The 9,693-nt window shown below is 33.1% G+C and overlaps 15 annotated features.

The window, feature by feature from the left end:
* Window positions 1-4,525: part of a mobile genetic element that runs on past the window's edge.
* Window positions 272-381: a mobile genetic element.
* Window positions 3,831-3,865: a tandem repeat.
* Window positions 4,521-4,524: a direct repeat.
* Window positions 4,521-6,389: a mobile genetic element.
* Window positions 4,525-6,226: a long terminal repeat.
* Window positions 4,525-9,693: part of a mobile genetic element that runs on past the window's edge.
* Window positions 6,387-6,504: a mobile genetic element.
* Window positions 6,390-6,400: a dispersed repeat.
* Window positions 6,505-6,759: a mobile genetic element.
* Window positions 7,513-7,844: a mobile genetic element.
* Window positions 7,845-8,980: a mobile genetic element.
* Window positions 8,979-9,072: a mobile genetic element.
* Window positions 9,188-9,391: a dispersed repeat.
* Window positions 9,272-9,610: a dispersed repeat.

Below are 9,693 nucleotides of genomic sequence, written 5' to 3'. Positions count from 1 at the left end.
CTAATAATAGTTATAAGATAAAGATAGCTTCCTTAGCTACCTATGCTAGGGCAAGTAGCTCTGCTTTAATTATTAATGTAGTAACTGTGTCTTGTTTACTAGCTCTCTAGGTAATAGGTCCTCTATATAGTTTAATAGTATATCCTTAGAAGCTCTTCCTGTTAAGAGTATTATTAGCAAATAATATATTACTAGCAACTACTAGGTGCTTGTTACCTCTAAAGGTAAGAGATAGGTCTTGTGTTCCTTATAGGTACAATAGTACTTAATTTACTGCATTATAGTGCTGCTGTCTAGGGTTAGTTAGAAACTGTACTAGCCTAGATATAGCAAAGGCAATGTTAGGCCTAGTAGTAACTGCAGTAAAGAGGAAAGATCTAATCTTCCTCTAGTATTTGTTAATTTCTAATGCTGCAGCTTCCCCTTTATTTAGTAGAAGCTTAATACTTAATATTAGTGTGTTATGTCGTATATCTGTCTTATCTACTAGAGAGATAATTTTGTTAATGTATAACGCCTGTAAGAGAAAGATCCTTAGGTTGTCTTAATCTTAGGTTATGTCTACTCCTAGGAACTATTACAGATTGTTTCCTCCTATAATAGAGTATTTGTTTGTAATATAGCTAATAGCCTTATCTGCCTTATGTCTTCTAGTTAGGTAATAAGCTATAATAATATTGTCTACATAGAAGAAGATAGTAACTCTATTCTTAAGTAAGCAGTAGAGCTTATAGGAAACAACTGCAAATCTATAGCTTATTAGAGTAGATATAAATTCCTTCTACTAGAAGAGTAAAGAGATTCTTAGTCTATATAGTGCCTTATGTAGCTGTAGGACTATGCCTAGTTTCTAATACCTACATAGCATTCTTATATAGACCTCTCTATTAATTAATATATAAATAAAAGCGTTTATAATATTAAACTACTTAAGTTCTAGGTTATATGCTGCTAAAATTGCTATAAACATTCTAAAGGACCTACTAGCTAGTGTTACTGCGTAGGTATCTTTAGAAGTAATGTTTTATTACTAGTTACCTTAGACTACTAGTTACGCCTTATATCTAAATAGGTAGTAGTTCTTATTAAGCTTATATATATATACCTACATACAATTAAGTATCTAGTGTCCTACTACCTTAGTCTTTATTAGGGGTACTTTGGACTATAACTTTATGTTCTAATAGCTGCTAAGGTGTTCTTATTTAGCTTCTTTAAACTATTTGTAAAGCAGGTAGTCCTCTGAGTTTAATTGTGCCGTTAGCTCTAGTAGGAGTTAGCTTTAATAAGGCTTAAGCCCCTTTATTAGCATTTATTTTAACCTAGCCTTATTAGTATTATTACCCTAGTATGTGCCTATATATCTGCCTTATATACTAGCTATAAATATAGCTTTCTATAGGAAAGTTTGTAAAGTTCCTTAAGATTACGCTAGCGTTAATTCTAACTAATCAGCAGTTAACTAGTGCCACCTACTAACTCCTGATTAGCTGTTACCTCTTACTAACTAGGATTACAATAACATGTTTATTAACAGCGTAACTAGTAGTAGAGTTAGGGGAGGAGTTTAATATATATATCTAGCTTTCTGTCTATTATTTTATCCTAGTTAATCTTTAGTAGTATTTAAGTGTGTAATAGTATTATCCTTATAAAATAACTAGATTTTAGCCTTATTTTAGGTTAGAGGTAGAAGCTCTACGCTTCTTGTCTATATTACTATCTCTTTAAGAGTGCTGTGTATAAGGTTGTCTATTAGGTTCTAAGTCTAGCTACTAAAGACAGTATCCTTATTAAAGATTACATCTCTTATACTAATAACTTTTACTAAAGTTAGAATCTATATCTAATATATGTTTAAGGATTAGTATCCTACTAGGTATCCTACCTATACTCTTAGGTCTAGTTACTAGAGTTATAATTTTCCTTAAAGGGTGTTACTTATAAGAGTAAAGGCTTTACATCTATATACTTTTAAATATACCTAGTTTAGTTTCCTACTTTATAATTTTAAGCTAGCTAGTTAAGCTGTATAGGTAAAGAATATATTATAGGGTATTTTCTAATCATTTAATAACCTTAGTATTTAGTTATATAGGTATACTGCTGCCCTTATAATCTCTAGCTATATTTCCTATAGTAGGTTTACATCTAATCTTATAGTGTGTGCCTTATCTTTTATTACACCCCCTAAGCGTTTAGCACCTCTATTCTGTGCTTAGGTGTCTAGTGCAGAAGGTTTAAGCCTAATTAATTATGTAGCACACTATTACAATACTTCTAGTTTTATTATAGTATTGTACTATTATACTTAATTACCTTAAGCTAGATCTTATATTGTTTTAATAGGAATTATATAAGAGTGTCTAAGAAGTAGATAATTATCTTTCCTAGTTAATTATCTTTAAAATAGAAGTCCTAGAGGAAGCTAGATTGCCTTTTAATAGCAAGTAATTAGCTCTTTTCCTTAGCAGAGCTTTCTTCTTTATATAAGTAGAAGTTAATTACTATACATTCTCCTAGCCCTTTATTGCTTATTTATAGTGTTTAACTAATTTACCTCTTAGTCTTAGCCTGTCTATAAGCATTACATTAGACTGTAGTAATACCCCTAACTCTTACCCCCTAAGATTGTTAGATAAGGTGTTTAATAGTAGCAGCTCTAGGGTGCCCTATTTGCTTGTGCTATAGCAGAGCAGTAGCAGTCTTAGGCATTTAGCTTTGTGTTAATTATATTATAAACGCTGTCTGTAGCTATTCCCTAAGTACCTATTATCTATATTATTTATCTAAGGATAAAATAGCTGTGTTATCTACTTATCTAAGCTAAGTTAGATCTCCTTTTATATCCTACTAGATACCCTGTTAATGTAGTTGTTAGAATAAGACAAGGTTGTAAAGTATGTCTAGGCACTATACTATACTGTGTAGTTTAAGAGTAGTTAGTTAGCTTATATTTAATAGATAGAGATAGACAGTACTATATCCCTATATCTATACCTAGGAGTTTCCTACCTATAGGTAGTTGTTTAATACAGGTAGAGTAAGGTCTTATATCTAGTCCTCGTTGTTTATAATATAAATTATTAATCCTAAGTTAAGAATAAAGGAGTTCCTAAGAGGGTAGCTTAGTAGCTCTATATTGTATAATTCTTTAACTAGACTTATATAAATTATTAATATCTTCTGTCCCTATAGTTATCCTAGAGGTGCTTCTAGTATTTAGGATGTCTTAATAGCTAGTGTCTTAGTGTAAGCTTGTTTTGCAGATCTAACCTAATCTTAAAGGTTAGTATTTTGTTCTATCCTAAATTATACTATTTTAGCAATTCTATTATATAGGGTAAACTATTTTAGTGCTTTATCTTTATAGATATAGTAGTAATCTTCTAGTCTATAGCGTTGTCTACAAGTAGGGTATTTTACTCCTCTAGCTACTGCTATATTCCCTCTTAGGGACTACTTAGATATAGTTATTTAACTAATATTCTGTTTTTAATAAGGTCTTCCTTAACTCTCCTGTGTAGTAGGAGTAGATAATACATCTTTAATAACATAAGAGGCGTCCCTGTTAGTGTCTAGGGTAGATTTACTACTAGTAGTAAGAGTTAAGTTATTCCCTACAGCAAAGGCGCTCCTTTACTGTCTCCCCTTAGGGTAGTACTTACTTATATGCTCTTAGAAGTGTTTTATTATATCTTTATAAGTTATATTTTATTCTTATCTACTATAGTCCTAGAATATTGTTACCTAAGTTAGTACTATTTTTATTACTAAATTTAAGAAGTCTTAGATAGTGTCTTGTATATTATATATTTTAGCAACACCCTTAGTTTTAGTATTAGTTACAGTATAATTATACTTAAGGAGCTAGATATCCTAGCTCCTAGGTTATCTTATTAGTTTAAGGGCTGCTAGGTATTAGTAGCGTGCGCGTAATTGTTCTTCTTTAGTATTAATACTAACTATATATTTAAGGCTAATAAGCTATATTTAATTTAATTTACCTAGTTAGCAGCAGTTCTTTATAAGGTAAGGTAATATTAAGCTTTAGATAAATATTACTACCTTATCTAGGTTAGCTTGTTTCTTGTAGTAGTCTCTATCTGTTATCTTGTAGGATTTAAGACAGCTTTTCTAATAGTTATTATCTTCCTTCTATGCCTTTAGGCTGTTAGCTAATAGTTTAGATAGGATTTCTAGAAGCTAAGGGTTTCCTTATTTATTATTGCTAAGGGCTAGCCTCCTTTTATAGTTAGTAATGTCTAGGGCGTTAGGTACTAATAGCTTAGTCCTTAAAGGGATAGTCTAATTTAGGTCTATCTTCTCCTATACGTCTAAAGAGGCGCAGTAGATCTATAGTTAATATAACTAAGGTATGTAGTTTATATAATCTATAAGAATTATTATTAAATTATGCATTATTAATAGTAACATATTAAAAGGGTATTTTAGTAGTATTAGTAAAACTCTAAATCATTAGATAATATGCTTAATGTGCAAAAATAATAATAAAGGTAATTAACGTACTCTACGGGTAAGCGGATTAAACAGGTAAGCGAATCACTCTACTAAGACTACACTAAGTTTCTACCCTATTATAGCTTGCATTAGCCTACTTTAGCCTTATATATAGTAGTGCAGTACATAATATTATTTAGAAACATCTTCTACAGCCTTCTTACATGTACGCAAGTTATGTCTAATATTGTAGCACTTTGTACAGCGTCTTTAGGTTACTTCCCCTCCTTTAGCGCGCACTTGCTTCTTTGCCTTCTTACTATTACTACGCGCCCTAAACTTAGTTAAAGTAGTTAATTAAAGGCCTTCCTTAGCTGTTAGGACTTTCTCCTGCTGTAATTACTTTCTTTTATACAATTTACGTTGCGTAGCAGCCTTATTTGCTGCTTAAAGCCTAGTAATCTCCCTTTAAGCTAACACTAGCTTATGCGCTACTATAGCTGCGCCTTTAGCAAGCTTTTTAAAGGCCTTAACTATTAAAGTTAGTAAGCTGCTTGCATGCCTTTAAATCCTCTCTTAAACCAGCGTTAATTGCGACCCTAATTGCAGGGTAGTGCTTAGGGTTTAGGACTGCTAGGGCTCATCTTCTATAGTAGGTAGTGGTAGGGTACGTAGGTGGACATCAAGACCCATTATAACCTATTCTAGGTTAAGGGGGACTATTCTAGCGCCTTAGAAGCCTCCTTAGATATTGCTAGAAGTAAATGTCTCCTTATAGGCGTCTATAAAGTATAGTAGGAACTTAGTTTTAGTAATATAAGTAATGTAGTTACGTATAAGATTCTTAGCTTAGCGCCTATATACCTTCTTTAGAGGGGTAAAATAACCTATATCTAGTAGTTATAAGAGGTAAGATAAGTATAGAGGCATACACAGTATAACAATCTTTACTTCCTTACAGTATTGTTAGAAGTTAAGGGAGTTGTAGCTCTTATAGCTGTTAATAAGGAGCAGCTAGTGTACTCCTTAGGTGCGCGTCTTTGTATAGGCATTAAAGTGCTTTAACTAGTCTAGACTAAGCTTGTTGGTAGTCTATCTGTTCTTAGAGACTCTAATAACCCAGTTATAGGGCAGATTGTCCTCTTTGTACTAGGCAGAGAGGTAGTTACAGCCTTTAAAGATAATAAAGGGTAGAATAGCCTACCCTGTGCTATTAATGCCCTATATAACTGTTATCTACTCTTAATTACCCTACTACACTGCCTTTAGCTGTCCTTAACACTCTAAGCCTATAACAACTGCTCCTGTTAATATCTAGCCTATTATAAAGCCTGTCTTACTAAAGTTATATGTGTTATTGTCCTAGATACTATACTTAGCTTTAACATTTGCTATAAGCCTAAACCAGCCCCTAATAATCTCTAGATCCTTATAGAGGGCTCTCTTGTAGTTGTACTTATAATTAAACCTTACTTTAAGGTTAGGGCAGCGCTTAATAAACGTGTTAGGCTAGTTTATGCTAACATAGCCTATATTACGCTTAGCACGTAAAGAATTAGCTATATTAGCTATAGCAGCTAGCTAAGGGGTAAATCCTTATGCATCTAGCATAAGGATATACTTAGCAATTACGTCCTCCTTAGTCTAGTCTATAATCTATTAAACTAGCGTACAATTAGCTTGTGTAGGTTATTCTGTGTATTAAGCGTGTAGTGTGCTGTAAGGCGTGTTATATATAGCTGCAGTGCGTTACATAGTAAGTTTTGCGTCTTATTTAATTGCCTAGAGCGTAAGCTGTATTACAGCTTCTCTTAAGGGCGTAGATTAATGTTGTTGTTGAGGCATTGCGTGGTAAGGTGGAGGTTTGGTGTGGTCTTGGCAGAGTGATCCGCTCACCCGTTTAATCCGCTCACCTGTGGAGTACGTTAATTAATAATTATCTATCTTAATGGCTGATTTTATGTGTGTGTGCCGCTAGCGCCTAAGTTAACTAAGGTTAACCCTAACCCCCTAACTTGGATTGGTAAGGTTGGTTATCTAACAATACTAAGGAGATATAATACTTATTAATAAGTAACTAGAGTTAGTCTAATAAAATGTATAAGGGTGCTTATAGATAAGTATATTATACTATACTTATTAATAAGTAGTTACGTGTATTAGGCTTGTTAACAAGCAGTTACGTAATAACCCTTTCTGTTCTATCCTTCTCCACTGTTTGTTCCTTTAGGGCAGAGTTAGGGGTCTTAGTTGGCTTGTACTTATGTTTGTACTGTGCCCTAGTATAGGATCGTAACAGCTAGCTATATATCTTATTATAATGTGCTTTTTATTAGCTTAAGAGCTAAGAGGTACATGTTACAGGCTTATTCTTGTTTAATTTGTTTGTTAATCTAAACTGTTAATTGCAGGTTAGTAATCTACTGTTAGAGTAGTTTGTCTAGAAGACAGTATATACGTAGTAAGTGTAGTAACATAGTTAACTAGATAAACGTAATAATCTGTTACATGCTGCTTTATTCTTTCTTATACTTATGTTAATTGCTCTTATACTATTTAAGGAGTATCTTATAATATTTAAGGTCTTCCTTAAAAGCCTTCTAACCTCTAGTTGATAGTTTAGTTAGTCTTATTAGGACTTTAATACTAGGAGCTAGCGCGTAGTCTATAACGACAGGCACACGTATAGCTAGTAGTTTTAGTATTTCTTAGACACTAGATTTTAGATTTATCTTGTTCTAGATGTTATAGACTATATATCTAGTATATAGTTATGTAATCTAGCCTATATAGTCTGTGTAGTCCCGTAGCGTTATTATAGGGTTATAGTAGGTTAATTATACTATTCTACGTTAGTTACAGTAGTAAGACTCTTAAATATTAGATAGTATAAAGAATGTGTAATACGGTAACTTAATAATATTAATAATTGTTGTGTCTTCTAGTTCCTCTGTGTTCAGTGAGATTTAGGTTCTTCGCTAGTGTGCTAAGCCTATTAGTCCCTGCTCGATTGTACAGATCCGACCTTACTAGAGCTTGTTCTATCTAGCAGGACTACCCTAGGTAAACTATAGACTAGACTAGTAGCTAACCTACTAAGAGCTAGACCCTTACGCAACTATAACTAGCCCTAGGGTTTACCTGCTACTAGTATCCTCTAACCTACGCAGAATATAGAAAGGACCTAGCAAAATATATACAGCCTAGGAGACATAGGGAAGAAAGTATGTTATAGGCTTAGACCTTGTCTAAGGCTTAAGCAAGACAGGGCGGTCACGTGTCCTACAGACATATTAGAGGGACACGCAAGGTGTTACCTCCTTAAGAGATACAATACCATATCAACCCTTATTACATCCCATTCTAAGGCTAGTCCTTAACAAGTAGTCTTAATACTAGCCTTATTAATAATAGCGGTATAAGTAGTAGTAACTGTGTAACAACCTAAGCAAAGGCGTGCTATATTACTAGAAAGCCTTAAATAGCTGTTAGTGTACTTATTAGGGCCTTATACGTGTTAAAAGATGCTAAAATAAGCTAAAAGGAGATAAAACACGTACTAATAGGCAATTCTTATTACTATTATAACAATCTTTATAGTAGTAAGCCTAAGCATTCCTATAGCGTAGGCTACCCTATAAAGCCAGGTTAGCAGAGAAACAACAGTCCCTATTAATATTACTATTAGCAATGTAATAGAGGTATAGTATACAGCACTACTTAGCAGTCCTACTATTCTTATTAATGTTAATCTTGTAGTAAGTAGGTATAGACATAACAGCTATAGTAAATAGTAGTTAGTAGCAGTTAGGAATAGTTAGTAGTAGGTAATAGCGGTTAGGAACAGTCTAAAGAGGTTACTAGGGTGTAGTGTGCGGTGCTATCTGCTAAAACATGTTAGAACGTGCTAGAAAGACCTAGAAAATCCGTTAGCTATCCTAACAAAAATGCTAGATAGAATAGGTTAGTACTTACTAAAATAAAGTAGGATATAGTAGTAACTATAAAGACTAGGGGTATAGATAGCTTCTATGCTGCCAGCCTCCTAGTTAGAGCTTTAGCCTGCGCAAACGGCTGCCTAGACCCTAGAGGTAAAGTAAGAGGTAAGAGAGAACTTCTGTTTAACTTTTACTAGGTAAAGACAGAATTAGTATTAAGCTCTATCTAACCTTATAAGGCGCTATAAATACCTAAACCTAGTTAGAATTAGCTATAACAGGAAAAACAGAGTAGACATATCTAAAGCTAGGTTAAAATAATACAGTATTGCTAATTATACTATTATTTAAGCTAAACAATCTAGAGAAGGAAGGTATTGTTAAGCGATAGGCCTAGAGTTACCTCTATTAGTCTTAGTAAGCTACTATAGGGCTAGTCAGCCCAGACTATATAAAGGTGTTAGAGGTTATTACTAATACTCTAGTAATTAGTCTTGTTACTACATACTACGTACCTTAATACACCTGCTATCCTCTTTAACCCTACCCCCCCTCGTAATCGCCTTGTACACTCTTTACAACTAGACCTACCTATAGACATAATATTAAAAGGCGTATTTCTAGTATTTTACCCTAACTTGCTCTAGGAAAAAAGCTAAGACAACATACTAGATTAAGCACTACCTTTACTAATACCTGTAGAGGTTACTAATAACTAGGGTTTAGTCTCTTTAGAATAGTATATTAACTTATTTCTATATTACAGAAAGCAACGCAGTATATAGTAATACCTTATTAAATAGTCTAATAACCCTAAACCTACCTAGGAACCTACTAAGTAACACCTTAACTACTATAACACCTTCTTATTTTACTACAATAATCCTAACAAACCTATTCTACTAGCACTCTAAATGCTAACAGCCTAGGAGCCCTGCCTAGAAGACATCCTTAACAGCGGCTAGTTTAGCAATCTTAATTAATCTAGTTAAAATAAGATAGGCTGATAAAAGTAGATATAATACTTAATAGAATAATAGACTACTTTTAATAAGCTCCTTTATAGGTTACTAACACGCCTAAAGACATGCTAAGCCTAATCTAGACCTACTTAAGCTTGCCCTTAGGCTGCTATAATTTAGTAATCAACTATTAATAAAGGTTAACCTTAAAGTTTAGGATAAACCTAGCTCTAATAAATTAATAAATCTCTTTATACTACTTCCTTATAGAAGCTCTAAATTTAAAAAGGTATAATTTTTATATTATAAGGTTTATATAGTAAAAAAAAACT

This window comes from Ascochyta rabiei, chromosome 3 (genome assembly GCF_004011695.2).
Source record: "Ascochyta rabiei chromosome 3, complete sequence".
Taxonomy (NCBI): domain Eukaryota; kingdom Fungi; phylum Ascomycota; class Dothideomycetes; order Pleosporales; family Didymellaceae; genus Ascochyta; species Ascochyta rabiei.
The sequence above is the reverse complement of the archived record's forward strand: the minus strand, read 5'-3'. Positions and strand labels throughout refer to the sequence as shown.